Genomic DNA, 14,732 nt, shown 5'->3' with positions numbered 1-14,732 from the left:
TGTGACATGGTAAGGTAATGTATCTGTGGATCTGCAACACATCACTTCGCCACTTTTTCAGACCATGGTTGCTGTACCAAGCTGGGATGGGCAGAGAAGAAGTCCTGTCCAGGCACACAAAAGCTGCAAGGTTGTGGCTGTGGGTCCTCAAGGAAGCTGCCATGGAACTTGGCCCATGGATTTTGAGGGCCCATGGGATGAACTTCCTTGCATTAGTAAACAACTACATACACTTGGAAAATGTTCTTCCCAAGCAAAGAAAGTACTGGTCCCTGGCCTTATACAACTCATAGATCGGTAATGCAGCCTGCTGGATCTCCAGTTAAGATAACTTCCTCTGTTTCTTTTCTGTTGCCTTTCCCGACACATTCTTTTACTCATGAGGGGAGTATCAGCTTTCAGTCCTGAGCAAAGTCCAATGCGGGCAATCCCATTTTGCTGACATAACCCACCACAGCAGTGGAATGCTATATCTGCACCACTGGCTCTGAAGTGTTGCACAGCTGTGGCACATGTCAGGGGGTTGTGCTCCTCCCTTGAAATGGCTGCACCTCTTGGCTGGAAGATGCAATGCCTGTGTCTCTGCACTGTGCAGAACAGCCAGCTCTAGACAGAATTTGGTATTTAAGTGCAAAACGGAGATTACACAGCAGAGTCAAAACATTTAACAGCAGTATTTTGAATTTCAAAACTGTATGAAAGATCAGTTTTAACCTTTGAATAGAGTTCAAAAGATGTCCCTCAGCACACATCCACTTTTAAATAAACAGGAGAATCAAGGGCCCTGACATTTCCAAAGCCCAAAACACCGGTTTGTTTTCCTTACATAAATACTTTGAATCTCAGCAACTGTCTACAAAAGATAACGATAGAATTTGTCATAGTTAAATGTGATCTGCTGATAGATTTAGCTTGCAGTTTTACAGCACCTTTGGGGAGCTTTGGTCCATTGAATAGAAGAATTTGGATGTGTTGTGAGCTCTAAGGACACGTTCTTCCCCTCAACGTTTTTCATAAATGTCATTGAAAATGCAGCAGCCATGCAGTAAGTGAGAAAAGCAGCTGCCTTACCGTCAAGCTGAATTAGAATCATAGTGCAAATATACTTAAGTGACTCAGCAGTAACTAAGTGAGTATCTGGGATCTACTCTCCCCTGGTAGTGGTCATGTAATTCCCCTTCATGTACATGGGAATTGAACACATGTTTTAAGCAGAAACTAAATATGTAGTGATGTAAACCCTCCAAGATTTTTTTTCTTTTGAGAGAAAATACACTGGCAGAAGTTTTCTGTTATCTTCTGTTATTGTTGTTTGTGTTATTAAAATGTAATTTTTTGCCAGGTTAGGGAAAATTAAAAATCTCCTTTTTTCTTCCCAAAGTGCCCAAGGTTTTTTTACCTTTCCATTTGTTACTGACACAGTGGTAACAACCCCATGTGTATAAATGGAGTTTATTAGACTACTGATATCTTTAAAAGGCAGTTTTAAAAGTCAGGAGTAGGGGCTTTTGAAAGAGGTTAATCACAGAATCAAAGAATAAATTATGTTTTGGAAAAACTTCTCAGACTATGGAGTCCAACCTATATTAACGCAGATTAGGTATATTTTCACCCCAACGGACTAACACAGTGACCAAACACCTTTGCTGTCCACCTCTGAACTGGACAATATTGTTTTCCAGATTTTCAACTTACCAGTCCCTCTGTCTTACATCCCTGCTAAAATGTCTCCCTATGGGAGTAGGTATTAATTCATACTCTAGATAGAGCAGCTGGTGAGAAAACCAGATGCATCTGGAGAAAAGACCAGGTATTTGTGCAGAAGGAGCCACATCTGGGAGGTGCTTGTTGTCTCCTGCCACTATGTGTGTGAATATATTAGCATGATTTGGATCTGCATGGCTGCCATCCATACATTCATGTGCCCATCCTGCGGAAGCCATTGCTCTGCCAGGCCAGTGCGAAAGCACAAGCAGCAGCACAGAGGAGACAGAAAATGGGTAGTCATGAAAAAAGAAAGGTAGAAAAAAAAATAAAGAACTATAAGCCAAAAGACACACTATTGTTTTGTTTTTTCGGCCTCTTGTGCAAGACATGAACATCAAGATGAATTGGCTCCCATTACGTAACTGCAAAATAGGTCTATCACACAACCTCTGGGTCTGGGGTTTGCATGTAGCCCTGCCTGAAGCAGTAGTATAAGGCATGCTGTTTCTTTGCCAAAGACATAGATACATATTTCTATTACTTACCCATTTTTTTATTTATTTATTTTTTTAATAGGTAGTCATGCCCTTAGGCTGGGAAAAATATTTATGCTCTTCTCTCCGGTGTATATATTTTCTAAGGACAGCACCACTCTTATGCATATGCAAAAGTGCATGCTTTACATATTTACTTTCTTTATACAAAAGTGTGCCTGCCACATCATGTACTGCTTTCACTTCTGTGCATATTCCCCCAAATTTATCATCTTCTCATATTTAGAATGTAATTCTCACTCAAATCACAAGCAGCCAGCTCTTCTTAATAACAGTTATTTCAGAGATAACAGCTAATTATGACATTTTAAAAGGCATACATTAATATTTCAGTAGGCTCAATGTTTTGAAATACTACTTAGGGCAACATCTTGGTTGTTTTTGTGGGGAAACCTAAGGATTCATTCAGCAAATAGGCAGTTAAAACATCCTTCAACAAGCAAACCCTTGCAAACACTTTCTACAGTGTCTTCTGTTCATCATAAGCCACACTTTGGAAAAAAACCCAGCTTTAACAGATCACTTCTTAATGTAATTAAGTATATTTAACAACAGTATGCTTCAGAGTCCTTAAATTAGTCCTTTGCCTCAAGACAATGTATTCATCTAAATCCCTCCCTAAAACATTCTTATTCTGTAAATCCTATTAGCATTAATCTGCTAAAGTTAGGTGTGTTTTATAGGTTTTTTTTTTCAGATACCTGGAAAGCTTTGAGAGCTACTGCTCATTCAGCAGCTTATGGTTCCTTCTGGAGGTCTAACTTAGCCTGGAAACTTTGAAGGGTTCATGCCACCTTGCCTTGGACATCCTCAATAGTGCTATAGGGAAAAGAACAAAGTGGAGGATTTTTTGTAGGATGGCATTAGCAAGGGTGTTGTAAGAAGGGACAAAACCAAGACTGAAACCTAACTGTGTACTATAAATGCAAAGGAGAGAAGGGATAATTCACCTCTCTTTTATCACTCCCACAGTGCATTTTTTCTAGAAACAACAGAGACTTTTATCTGAAAGTCCTTGGATGACCGATCCCATTTAAATTCAGCCTAAGCCTCTGCAGGCTGGAGTGAGGCCTGACCATGCTGTGAGGGGGAGCCAGCAGGGACCCCAAATATTTTCCAGCTCTAAAAAAGCATAGTCAGATTATTGTTTCAAAAGGAAGATTAACACGTCTCTGAACTGAAATCAAATGCATGCACAAAAATTTAGGAAAGGGGATTTCTGTTTCTCCCTGGGGTGCATGCAAAGTCTTTCTTGGAAGAAAAAAGTGGCTGCATTTTCCTTTCAGGTTTATCTCACAGGCACGTGAAAGGCACTTGGAACTTCCCAAACCATCAATTAAGTGCTGTGAAAATTTGTAAAAGTTAACAAGGGGAAAAGGGAGTTATTTGAGGATTTCTAAACCATTTTAAGCAGCATGGAAAGATTGCCAAGCACACATTTTTAAATCATCATATTTCAAGCTTCTAAAATCTTTGTCCCAAGATCTCACTACTATATTAAGCTTGGTCACAGAAAAGAAGATAGCAGGGCTGCTGACTTTAATTTGGATTCAGAAAGAGTAATGTTGCCTAGCCTTGCCTCCCAAGTCAGGAAATGTCTCCTGAGGAGAAACAGTACGGTTGCAGAACCAGTACCTAAGACTCCAGCCTCCTCTCCCTCGAAGCTGCCATGTTGTAAAGGATTGACAATATTTTTGAGTGGCTTCTCCCTTGCTCCCTGCCTACCCTGAGGAATGATCTTTCCCCATAGCCCAGGGATGCTACTGGGGGAAGTGTGCCAAGGGGAAAGCACTGGGGCTGGCAGGTTGGCTATTCCTACTAGAGAGCAGGGCCACCATGGGGGGCTTCTGTCCTCTGCCTTTAACCACTGGTGGAGGTCTTTCCCGTGAGCGGAGGGGCACAGCGGCTGGCGTGGGCTGGACATACACCCAGCCATGGGGCTCTGTTTCACACCTGGCTTACCCCAGGGACTGGCCTGAAGTGCATCCAGGAGGGGAGGTTTAGGCTGGACATTAGGAAAAGGTTCTTCATAGGGTGGTTGGGCACTGCAACAAGGACGTGGTCACAGCACCAAGCCTGACAGAGTTCAAGAAACATTTGGACAACGCTCTCAGCACATGGTGGAATTCTTGGAGCGTCCTGTGCTTGGCAAAGAGTTGGACTCGATTGACCTTCTGGGTCCCTTCCAACACGGGATATTCTCTGATTCTGTGGCTTGGGGTGGCTGCCATCCTCTGCCGAGGGCACAACACTACTAATCACCGCCCGACCGGGCTGATACACGGGGCGCCGAGGCTGAAACTTCGCCCCGGGCCAGCAGGAAAAAGAAGGGCCGGGAAGAGCCACGGCTGCGGCCGCCCCGCGGCTAATGGGCGGCGGCGGAAGCGCCCCGATACCGCGGCTGGAAATTCCCCGGCGGCAGCGGCCCCGCAGTCCCGGCCCGTGGAGCCCCCGGCCCGTGGCAGTCCCGGGGCGAATCCCGGCGCACCCCTCCCCGCTCCGGGGCATTTCCCCCGGCCCAGCCCCGAACAGCGCGCGTCTCCCCTATCCCCGGGTCTTTCAGCATTCGCCAGTACTTTTCCCGGGCGCTTTGGCTCCCAGCGGGGCAGCTTCTCCGGGAGCGCCGGGTCTCACGGGGACGGAACGGGAAGGAGGTGTCAGGGCGCTCCTGCCGGGCAGGGCCCCCTTTGCCCCGCCCCGCGGTCCCGGAGAGGTCCTCCCGCAGACGGGAGGGAGCCACCCAGGCTGTCCCTGCCCGTCCTTCCTGCGCTGGGGCGGGGGAGCAGCGGCCCTCCCGGCGGGCAGGGGGGAGCCGGGAGAGCTCCTCCCGCGCGATCCCGGCAGCGGCAGCGGCAGGAAGGGCAGGGCGGGGGCGGGGGCTGTGCCTGTGCCGGGGGGGGCGGTTCGCGGAGGAGGGGCCGCCGCCGCTGCCGCCGGGCGCAGCAGGCAGAGGGAAGGCAGGGAGCGGAGCTGCCGTTGCCGCCGCCGAGGGCCGGGGCCTTGGACGCGTCCGGGGAAGAGCGCAGGAGGAGAAGGAAGGGGAAGCGGGGGGAGCCAGCCGGCCCCTCTCGGAGGACGCGGCCCGCATCCGCCCAGGGAAGGGCAGAGGGAAGCGGAGGGGGAGCGAGCGGGCGCCGCCGCCGAGGAGACAAAGAAGCGGAGCCCGCCTGGGCTGGGAGCCTCCCCGCCGCCGCCGCCCGCCCCGCTCCGCTCCCCGCCGGCCGGCCGGAGGTGAGCGCGGCCGCGGGCGGGACGGGGATGGGGCCGGGGCGGGGGCTGAGGCCCGCCGCAAACTTGTGGCGGCCGCGGGGGACGACGCGGGGAAGGGGCGTCGGGAGCGGGGGAAAGGCGGGTGTCACCTGTGCGGCCGAGGCTCCGCGGCCGCCCCGCGCAGGAGGGGGCCGGTACCTGCCGGGGGCGGCACGGGGGGCCCGGAGCGGGAGGAGTGTTCGTTGTGCCACGTCCAGTTGCGGGGGGAGCTCGGGGGGCGGCTCCTCCTCATCCTCCCGAGTTGCCGCTCGTGTGCGTGTGACAGCCGCCGCTTTGTGCCGCCCGGCCGGGGGGCAGCGCCGGGCCGGGACGCCACCCCCCCGCACCCCTCGCGGGGCTCCGGTGAATGGAGGCGGCGTATCCGGCGGCCGCGGGGCAGCGCCTGGGGAAGGCGGGCAGCGCCTCCCGGCCGGAGAGCGGCGCAACCCGAAAGTTTCCCGGGCGGGAGCGGGAGCGCCGCCGCCCCGCACGGGGACCGGCGGGCGGGCACACCGGGCTGCGGCGGGGACATCGCCCTCGGTCCGCTCAGTTCGTTTTTCTTTCCGTCACCGACTTTCGACCTCAGTAGGGCTGAGGCCGGGGATTTTCTCAAGGAGCGCGGTGCGCTTGGCCTCGGTCGATGGCAGTGTAGGTAAAGGACATAAAGGTAAAATTACATCTCACGTAATGAGTGTCCAGTGAAGCGCATCCCTGCGTGTTTTGGGAAGAAAATTACTGAAGTTTGTAAATCTTCTAGCCCTGTTTTTAATTAAAAATGTGCCCGGGCTAACAGCTACCCCTTGCTGGCCGGGTAGGCACTTTGGCCTATCTAAGATCAGGTTGCCAGATCGGGATTCAGGTTTGTAGTTCAGGTCTGACCTGCAGCTGGCTGATCATGAGGGCTCTCGGCTCTAGTTTCTATGTTAATATCTTCCACTGTTTTTTAACAGTGAATGTGGTTCTCTGTGTGCATCAGGGTTATTCCGTGAATTCTATGTAGTATTTCACTAGGAACTATCATATTTGTGTAAAACAAAGAGAAACCTTTTGTAGTTTTAAAAGTTGTATGGTGACTGAAAGTCGGCAAGAATTTAAAGCATTCTTCAGCTTGAACAGTGTTTCTTCCCATGAAGCTTTTTTGTTTCTGAGGAACATACTGCTGCTGTTCTAGCAGCATAACGTGGGAGAATTAGACTTCTCTTTCATGAAATGTGGTAGTGGCCTTTGTAAAAACAAATTTTCATGGCCTAACCACGCGTGGTTTGTATCATCGGGAGTTTGGACTGGTAACTTAATATGGAGGAATTTGAAAGGACTCACTGGGTAGGAGATTATGAAGAATTTCTGTTTGAAAGTACTTGTTTTGCCATTGCTTTTTAGTAATCTGAAGCGGTCAGCAACACATAGATGATGTTAATGGTATTGTGTTTTCATTTTTAGGATTATAATTTCTTATGTAATGTTGTTGCTTCTCTGAAATATTGATTTCACAACTCTGGAAATCAAAAGCCTCTGTCTCACCCAAGTGTGTTTAAGAAGTTAAGCAGATCGCTTTGTCTTTGTAACTGACTTTCTTCTTGTGACTTTGACAGAAGACGTCACATTTGGGAACAGTGAATAAATGTAGCAATAGAAGGCACCTGTACCATGAAGATCACGGCTGTAATTAGCAAATATTTTTATATAGGCCATGAAACAGATACAGATTCATTATAATGTTAGCTCTTTTTGCTGTTGTTCTGTCACTGCGACATTTACTGTTGTGTTTTCCTCCTCCTTCTACCAGAATACATTTCCGATTGCTTTTGTGAAGAAAAAAAAGATACACTAAATGTCTTTTGCAATATTTTTCCAAAACTAACAGCAGAGTTAGCTGTTAATAGTTTGGATGATCCTTTTTACTACATCTTGTCTACTGAACATATGACAAATTCAGAACTTCAGCCTTTGCCTTGTTGCATTACAGAAATGGAACTTACCTCCTCTTCCTCTCTTTTCTTCTCTGTTTTCCTGGCTAGCTGTCTGAAAGCTTAAGGAAAGGTGTTTGCTCTCTTCCGTGTCACCTCACATCTTCTGTTAACTAAAGAAGAGGGACAAGGTCAGCAGTGTCTGCTGCTTTTCCAGCCTATGTTTTTTTTTTTTTTGTGCCTCGTGTTGCTGTTGGTATGTTAATCCTTTGCAGTGTTCATGGCTTTCCTCGGTAGAAACTATAACAGTAATGATTTGAAAAGTGATACCCAGATAGCTCTGTTTGCTGTAGCTCTGTTTGCTGGTCGTGGTCTTGAGCAGCAGCAAAACTACCCAGAGTATCTGCATTTTTCATGCTCCTTGAGCATAAAGGCTGCTTCCAGACTCCTGGAGACAGGTGCTGTATCAATTTACTTGCAGCAGGTTTGAAATTAAAACCAAGGCATCTTTGAATGTAAAGCATAGGTTCTAGAAAAAATATTTTCTGTTTGTATTGAGGGACTGATAGTTTCTAAGCTGTGGGTATTCCCAAATCCCACTCCCACTGTGTTTTGAGGAACGGGGATCGCTGATGTGGATTTATTCGAGGTGTTTGAGGGAGTTTGAAAACTGAAAGCAGGTGCTGCCGTGTTCGGGTAAGTTCAGTCAGCCCGGGGTGAGGTGCTGGTCGCTGGACACCCTGCTCCCCCAAAGTAGGTCATCTGGCTTGTGGAAGAGGCAGAGAGTTGAGGCACTCTGCAGGAGAGCTGCTTTCTGCTTCTCATCAAATAATGAATCTAAAGGTACTAGGCTTTGTCCTTGTATTTACTAGGTATACAGAAATGTTGTAGAACAGTAGTTTCCAGGGAGTGATAGTCAGGAATTCTTGCTAGTTCCTGAACTGAACGATGTTTAGAGAGCTGGGATGGTGTTTGCAGTGGGGGAAATAGCATTGTTTTGTCATCCTGAGGTGAAGAAGTGAGGCCTGCACTAATCATTTCACCTGTGCACCATTGTCCAGTCTTTACTATATGAGATCCCAGTACACCTTTTGAGAAATGACTATTCTGTTTGTTTTGCTTTGTAGATTTCTGCATGTTGGCCCAGGAATCCAAAACTTATTTCTGTTTTAGGTAGTTCCAATTTAAATTTTTTCTGCAAATTAATTAGGTCCATTAGTTTTCTCATAATAATGTAGTCAACAGTGTTCTGCCCAATTAAACTGTAGCTCTGTTTATTAGTGTGTCAAGTAATTCTTCAAAATAGTAAGTTTTTGTTGGTTTGGTTTTTTTTCTTAAAGTAATCCTTTTTCCCCATTATAAGAATTCTTAATTGTTTCATAAATGCTAATGACATGAGTAAGTTGAACGTGCATTGCAATATGAAATATATATTTTTATATTCAGTTAGGTATATGTGACACAGCAAATCAATTTGTTTCTCACTATTAATGAAGGGAGTTTATAGTTTAAACCCAACATAAATAATAACTTTGTGTGCAATGAGGTGGCCTGACAGTGTACATTTTTAAGCTATTGTAGAGTATTGAGAATTTTAAGAATTGAGGTGCAGAGGAATCAATCTTGATTAGAGAATAGCAACCCATTGCATTTTAAATTACTGCAGCTATACACAAAGTCCTGGTGTTAAGTAAAGTTTTAGAAATACTCATGCTATGAAAAACATTTGTTAGAACGGAAGCTTAGGCATGCTGGTATAGCCTGTATTTGTTCACAATTGTAGAAACAAACTTTGTGGCTTAGAGGCTTTTTTGCACTGTAGGTTTGCTATGCTGATTTTGGTCCTGATCTCATTAGCCAGTATGAATATGGTGACATGTAACTACTGTTGATTATTTGGTGGAGCAGACAATGTGGTAAACAAGGGACACATGGCAGATCCCTGAATTCTCAAAAGTGTTGATTCTCTCTTACAATTGTGACAAAATACAGGTGAAAAATAAAATGCTACACGGGTGTCCTTTTACCTACCCAGTTTTCCTCAACTCATATCAGTTACTATATGCAGAGTACACACAACCATAGAAACAGACAAGAAAACAGGTAGTGAGATAAACCACAGATAGAATATAGCAGAAATTATATTAGACAAAAAAAGGTAGTATTTTACAGAATCAGGTAGCAACTGTTTTTGACAACCTCCTTTTTTAAAATATTTTTTAAAATTAATTAAATTAAATGCAAACTTTGTTTCAAATAAGATGTTTTATCCAAAAAAGAAATATAGTTAGGGAGCCTGTTGTGTTTTAGCAGTTGTGCTATTTGGATAAGTGGGGCATTAATAAACAAAAATAAATAAGCAGGCCTTCAGTTTATTACTTTTTTTGATAGAAAGGCAGATTTTAGCCTTCTGAGGTGTTTGAAGTTTCTACATTCCAGAAATGATCAGAGTATTTATGAGGGCCTTAATAAAGAGAAGTGGCACGAGTGTGAAAGCAGGTACTGAAGTTTATGGAGAAGCTGGAGGCTGTGGATGCTCTTCCTGATGCAGTCCTCTGAGTGTGGGTCGTGTCCTCTTACAGTGTGAGAAGCTGCTTTTAGCTGAGTGCTGACTCTTGGCTGTCTTTCCCTGTGGATTACACTGGGTCAGCTCTGTGCAAGTACAGAGGAGCCATCAGATGCTGCAGGAGAACAGGAAGAGGGTTAACAAAGGCAGGTGTTTTTTGCTCATGCTGGGGTAGGATTATTGGTTCTGCTGGCAGTGCATAATTGAAAAAGTTTGTGTTCTGTTTTTAAGAAAATAGAAGCAAGCTCTTGGAAAAAAATTGTCAATTTCACTTTGGATTTAACTATATTGTTCTTATTTATATTATTTTCAAAAGGTCATTAAACCTTTCCTTCAAAATAAGATCCTTGCAGGGGTGGGAAGGTTTAGAAAGGAATAATGGTATTCATTAAGCATATAAACTATAAATGAAGTATAGTAGGATTTTCTAACTCATCCATGTTAAATTTAAGTTGGCTGAAAGAATGCTTTTTGTATACCAATTAAGTATTAGTTAACTATGTAGTAAAATAAGACACTTCATTCCTTCAGTCTTTTCATAGGTTTGGGAGAGGAGCACTATGTCGTGTTTAAACCTCATCTGTATATGGAGAGTTAAACTGTTTTAAATTTTTCAGAGCATTCTGGACTAATAAACGTTTCAGGGGACAGTAATAAGTGAAGCCTCCTGTTTAGCAGAACCTGGCACTGATCCCAAAGCAGAGTCCCAAGCATTGGTCATACCAATCTCTTGGTTTTAATGCAGTAAGAACCCCCTCAGCATACCATGGCTGCAAGGTTTTTCCTTCCTGTTATTACAGTAGCAGTATATCCATCACAGTTGTTTTCTCCCACATCCATTGTGTGTTGGACTTGGCTCCCAGTGCCATCCTGGGCCACTGCTGTTTCAGGGGAGCTGATTTCTTAGTTGACATCCTAATGATGTTTAGGATGACGACAAGAAAAGTATTTTTCAACCTTTTAGTGCAGAAGGAGACATACTTGGCTCTATGATATGCTCTCGGGCTGAATTTTGATAGCTGTCATGACAACAAATGACACGTTCATTTCCCTGAATGGATGGTGTCCTTCCAGACACACACTGAGTGATATCAGATTTGACAGGTCTTGAATGATGGCATGTCAAGGATTCTGGATTCCACCACAGGAGACTTGGGCTGCTGCAAATGCACACTGCCACCTGGCTTAGTAAAACTTTAGGCTTTTTCCAGGTTTGAGTTCAGGTTTTTTTTTAGTTTGTTTTTACAAGTATCCTTTGAGTTTTCGTTTTAAATAAATTTAATATTGGTTGAAAATTTGGTTGGTAATTTTAGATTGAAAATTTGTTTGCTAAATAGTAGAGGAGAAAAAAAGGTAGTTGGACTTCATCCAGTCACTTTAAAGATGCATGTGTTTTAAATGCCTTCAGTATTTTCAGTAAAAATTTCAGCAAAACCAGAATGATAGGTTTTCAGTATTTGTTAGGTTGGAAACAAGCACTCTGTTCACTGTTTTTTTTTTTCATTTTGTGTTACTCCTGCCAGTCAGTGATGGTGCAAACACTCCATGGTAGTTCAGCTGTAGAGTGCAGGGCCAGGAGCTGACACCTGTGTAGATGGGCTACAAACAGGGGTGGTCAGTGGCACGGATGGCTTATTTGGTTTATTTATAGGCTTGGCTGTTGTTTATTTGTAAGGTTGCAGTCTCAGTTGGCCGGGTGTTTCTGGTTTAACTGGACTGAAGAAGTCCTGAAAGTTGGGTAAAACCATATAAATGCTGTTTTTTGTGTGTTTTGTATTGGAATGTTAAGCTGGATTATGGTCTGTCAGTATCTAGTGCTCTGGTAACTGACTCAAATGACCTGTAAACAGCAGTTTTTCATGTGTGGTGGTGTATTTATTTATTTATAGTTATGAATTACTTTTGTTAGCATTATTGTCTGGCTATACCTGTATAAGTGAAATGATAACTGGTACCGTTTAGGTGCTGGGAAGAATGTACTATGTTTGTATCTTTTATTAGTCCTTCCTACCAGAACTGTGCATGTATCCTCTTTGGAAATGTAAGTGAAGACATAGAATTTTTCCCAGTGAGTATTGAAATTTTGTAAAAATCCCTGCTATTTTTTCACCTTTGTGGTTTTAATTAAGAATGTTTTTGTTCCAGTCATAAAAGAAGTTGGTTATGGTATTATATCTCGTTTAATTGTGTTTTCCTTTAATCATTGCATGTTGAATGCAAAAAAATGTAGGTGGCATTTATAGGTATAAAGACGGGTATTTTTACATCAAAAAAAGAGTGAAGCCATTTAGTGTATGAACATTCTGAGCTTTACCTTTCCCGTTTTTCAGAAAAAAGATTAAAAGAAAAATTGATGATCAATCTCCTTCCTTTACATTTTCAGGTCTGTTGGCAGTCGTTCTGCTAGTGCTGCAGGGATAATATAGAAATAATCATATTGTGGACTATTCATAAATTCACACTGTTTTGAATTCCATTTAATTCAAATAGAGAAATAAATTAATGCTAATATCCCAAATAATTAATGCCATAATAAAGGATCTGCCTTCCACTTGACACTAAAGGACTTATGTTCCATTACATCAAAAGACCTAAATCATTTTGAGCATTCAATATTAAAATTCTAGTTCATGAATATTAGAAATTTAATCAGATACCTCAGTAAGGACTGTGTGGATTGTGTTGAGTTTAAACACTGGTAATCACAAAGCTTGTGTTTTGTACAAGTATCAAAATATGACACATCATTTTTATGAGCTTTGAGGCTCTTAAGGCACACATGGGGAATCATAATGAACTGAAATGTTATAGACTTCCTATGGCAGAAGACTGTTCTGGGTAATGTCATTACTGGGACAATGTTTGTCTTCCTCCGTTAGTCTTGTCTTATAATACTCATGAATGTATTCCTTTAGGATCTTTTCTGATTTTGCTGACAGGAGATTCTGGATGTTTATTTTATTCAGGTATTTCTTTCACCACTCTGGAAGACATAGTGTCAAAGCTTTGCCAAAGTTTCATTTTTTGTTTTGTATCCCAACTTCTGTCTCAGTTTTTGTGGCCCTGTGAAAATACAAAGCATGGGCTCAGTACCACAAGTGGTCCTATTGGAGTGAACATCTCTTATTTACAAAACATGAAGCTGAGCCATATGCACATCTCTTCCAAGACAAGAACCACTGTTACATTGCAGGTCAATTCTTTCTTAGTTACACATTCTTTACTTGTCACAACATGTATGTTGAATTATGGAACTTCTACTGTAGTGTCACACAGGCAGCTTATTTTTAGACACAGACTTTATGCCTATACATTGTTTATGACATGACTTTTCCAGCAGTCCCATAAAGTGTGGCTCCTAGTAGTTTAGGATTGTTTAATGAACAATCCAATTAATGAGTAATACTGAGGTGTTGTAGAACAGGTGTGGATCAGGCAGTGCTTGATATAATGCCTGCTTAAGTTGATGGAAAAGGAACTTACTCCTTCAGGGGGAAAACAAGGAATTAGTTAGTTTTGTGTTTTATTTAAAAACATGGAAACCTGGAATTTAAAACAGAAAAACAGAATGAATGAAAACAGGAAAAAAAATGGGAAAACTAAAATGTGATGCAAGAAAGGCTCTTGAATGCATTGAGGGTTGTAATTCCTGTTCTGGAGGAACCCAGGTTTGAAAATAAGTGTATTAATGGAGATCATGGAAATTCATAACTTTTGAAATGCTTTACCTGCCCTCCCCCCCCCCCCCCCGCCATGTTTTAGCTGTATTAGCTTGTTTAATGGTGCAGATAGACCTGATTTCAGTGTTCTGTTATAATAGTCTTTTCAGCTTGCCCTTGTGATTTGTCTGTTCTGTTCTTTGGTATTTTTTTCCCCTTCTTTCCAGATAGCTAATTTTGTGGTTAAGTAGCTGGTCATTTGGATTCCTTTGAGTTAATATAAGTGATATACTTGTGGTTAAAAGAAGATACCATACATAACTGCAATCTCAATTAATGGCCATTGACTTACTCTTCTGCAGCAATGGCATACATACCATTACTGAGTGTACATAGCATTTGAAGCAGCTTGGTATTTAGTAGATTATACTGTGCTTGCTAAGCAGGTAGTAAAATTTTAAATGGTTCAGTTTTCAAAAGTAGCAAGAATCTGATGTCAGTGGGTCATGAATGCAGGTGAGTCAAGGTGGAGTTGTGCTAGAGAGGAGGTCATTTTTCCAGTGCCGCTCCCTGGTCAGCTCTGCCTGCTTGTTGCCCACCTGACTGGTAGCAGCCCTTGGCTCTTGTTCCTGTGCCATGTTCCTGCCACAGGCTTTTTTGAATGTCAGGGGTTTGTTATGTAGGATGTTAAGCAGCTGGATTTCAGCGGATTTTTAAATTGTTGATACTGTTGTTCTAAAATTGTGGCACCTGCTAGATATTAGGGAGACCCCCACAAAACATAACAGCAACCAAAACTCCAAATCTCAGTATTAGTACTTACACCTGGTATCAATGTAATTCATGGTTTTGGCAGTTGTGTACGTGAACCTTTAGATTTTATTAGGGAAGTGCCATTTTATTTTATGATTCTGTAAATACTTAATTCAAGAAAATCTTTGATTTAGTTGATGCACACCTTGATTATTGCACTGTCCAAACTGATGGTGATCATCTGTGTTTTTGCTTTGTTAATCTTTTCCCTCTACCTTTTCCATTGCACAGTATTTTGTAGATGATTAGGATTGGGAATACCCTCGATTGTGGGTGG

The 14,732-nt window shown here is 43.3% G+C and overlaps 1 protein-coding gene across 1 annotated transcript in view; it reads left to right on the top strand.

Moving 5' to 3' along the window:
- Positions 1-5,202: 5,202 nt before the first annotated feature.
- Positions 5,203-14,732, top strand: part of NCK2 (NCK adaptor protein 2) — an 83,969-nt gene continuing 74,439 nt past the window's right edge. Inside the window, exon 1 of the mRNA XM_084227107.1 lies at positions 5,203-5,492. The gene's annotated coding sequence lies outside the window, so the exon portion shown is untranslated. The remainder of the gene's footprint in view (positions 5,493-14,732) is intronic.

The sequence above is a fragment of the Fringilla coelebs genome (assembly GCF_963513975.1).
Source record: "Fringilla coelebs genome assembly, chromosome: 2".
Classification (NCBI taxonomy): Eukaryota; Metazoa; Chordata; class Aves; order Passeriformes; family Fringillidae; genus Fringilla; species Fringilla coelebs.
Note: the sequence above shows the minus strand (reverse complement) of the source record. Positions and strands in the feature narration are given on the sequence as shown.